The sequence below is a fragment of the Cibotium barometz genome, chromosome 60 (genome assembly GCF_041138505.1).
Source record: "Cibotium barometz isolate CiBa-2024 chromosome 60, ASM4113850v1, whole genome shotgun sequence".
NCBI classification, from domain to species: domain Eukaryota; kingdom Viridiplantae; phylum Streptophyta; class Polypodiopsida; order Cyatheales; family Cibotiaceae; genus Cibotium; species Cibotium barometz.
In genome coordinates, this window is record NC_141105.1 from 16,157,500 (window position 1) to 16,159,897 (window position 2,398).

Genomic DNA, 2,398 nt, shown 5'->3' on the forward strand with positions numbered 1-2,398 from the left:
AGGTAAAGCCTACAAGTGGTGGATGAGTCTACCTATGGAAACTCGCCCTAAGACTTGGGAGGAGTTTGCGACAGCATTTAAAAAGGAGTTCTTACCACAAAACGAGAAAGATCGGAGTTGGACAGCCTGGGACAAGTGCAAGATGGAAGGTCTTACACTTAATCAGTATGTGTCCAAATACCGTGAAGTCATTCTCAAGCTAGATGGTTTGGACGACTTTCAAAAGGTTCGTGGGTTTGTTAGAGGCCTTGATAAAGAATATCAGGCAAAGGTTAAAACCCAATATCCTAAAACTTTGGAAGCGGCTATCCAAAGTGCCCTTATCTTTGATGACACCATGGATAAGAAGGGCATGGATAGACCGGCCAAATTCAATGGCTCACAATTTAATGCTAATAAGCGTAAACTTGCCAGCCATTCTACTGAAAACACAAAGAAGTCTAAAGGGTCAAGTGGTCCGTTGTCTTCACAAGACTTTGAACGGGCCAAGAAGGAGAAACTATGTTATCATTGCTTAGGTAGTGATCATGAGAAGAAAAATTGTCCACAGTTGCCTCGCAAGAATAAGGATAAGGAGAAGGTCAAGGAGAAGGCTGTACACATGGTGCAAACACTTCCCTTGGATGCTGATCCTAAGTATTCTGCGGTAGAGGTTTCGCACACTGCCGAGATGCATGAGTGTAATCTCACTGCATCTATGTGGCAAGAGACAGTTGGACCACATGATTTGGTCCGTATGCATGGCTCCATTTATGGTCATCGAGTACGTATTCTCATTGATGATGGTGCCACGCACAATTTTTTGAACTATGCATTAGTTAAGAAATTAAAGTTGCCGGAGACAAAGAGTTCTCATCGTTATGTGGTGTCCACCATTCAGGGGCATGATCACGATGTGTGGGATACTCTAGTACGGCAAGTGCCTGTGTTTGTGCAAGAACACACTATGGTTCTTGACTTCCAAGTGATGAATATGTCTCGTGCGGATGTCATCTTAGGACGGGAGTGGTTATATGGGTTAGGGTCATCACTCAAAAGGAGTTATGAACATAATACGTTTACGTTTGAGGCCAATGGTAAGCATGTTTTACTTATTGGGGAACGTGATGTACCCCCAACACCACTCATATGTAATGCCGAACTCTCTTTTTTGGAGCATAGTAATCAAATAGAAGAAGTCTATTTTTGTTATTCTGTGTCTCAAACTAGTGGGTTTGATGTGCATGATGTTTCTTCTTCAAATGAATCTTCCTCAGCGATGCCTTCTTTCTCTTTACCTTCTTCTAAAATCTCTTTAAATAATCTTAAGCAACCAGTTAATGCTTTGTCTTTGCAACAACTGTTACAAGAATTTAAAGATATTTTTCCTAATGAATTACCAGAGGGTTTGCCACCCGAACGAGCTTTGCCTCATCGCATTGATGTCGTTCCGGGCACCAAACCAATTAGTAAGCCGTCGTACAGGCTTAGTGCGACTGAAGCAGCTGAGGTGGAACGTCAGCTTGCTGATTACCTTAGTAAGGGCTTCATTCGCCATAGTGCTTCACCATGGGCATCGCCCATTCTTTTGGTGAAGAAAAAGGATGGATCCATGCGCATGTGTGTGGATTATCGCTCCTTGAATGCGGTAACCATTAAGAACAAATACCCACTACCTAAGATAGATGAGTTGTTTGATCAACTCAACGGTGCGAAGTATTTTTCTAAAATTGATTTACGTTCAGGATATCATCAAGTGCGTATTAACGCTGATGATATAACCAAGACTGCGTTCCGAACTCGCTTTGGACACTATGAGTTTTTGGTTATGCCGTTTGGGCTTACTAATGCCCCGGCAACGTTTATGACGCTTATGGATAGCGTACTAAGGCCGTACTTAGGCAAATTTGTCATTGTCTTTCTTGATGACATTTTGGTCTATAGTTCGACTTTAGAAGAGCATTTGGAACACTTACGAAAAGTTTTTCAGTTGCTACGCGAGAATGCACTTTACGCGAAAGAAAGTAAGTGTGAATTTCTCAAGGATAGCATACAATACCTAGGTCATGTAATTTCTGCAGACGGAATTGCTATGGATGCTAGTAAGGTTGATGCTATTATGCGATGGCCAACACCTCGAAGTAAGGAAGAACTTCAAATCTTCTTGGGAATGGCAGGATTTTATCGCAAATATGTGAACGGTTATGCAAAGATTGCCGCTCCCATGACTGATCAATTGAAAGGTGCGGCAATTACCTTTCAATGGCGTGAGGAGCAACAACGTAGCTTTGATAAGCTTAAAGTTGCTTTGGCTACAGCTCCCATCTTGGCAATTGTGGATCCTCAAAAACCATTTGTGATTGAAACGGATGCCAGTGCTAAGGCAGTGGGTGCGGTTCTCATTCAAGATGGTCATCCT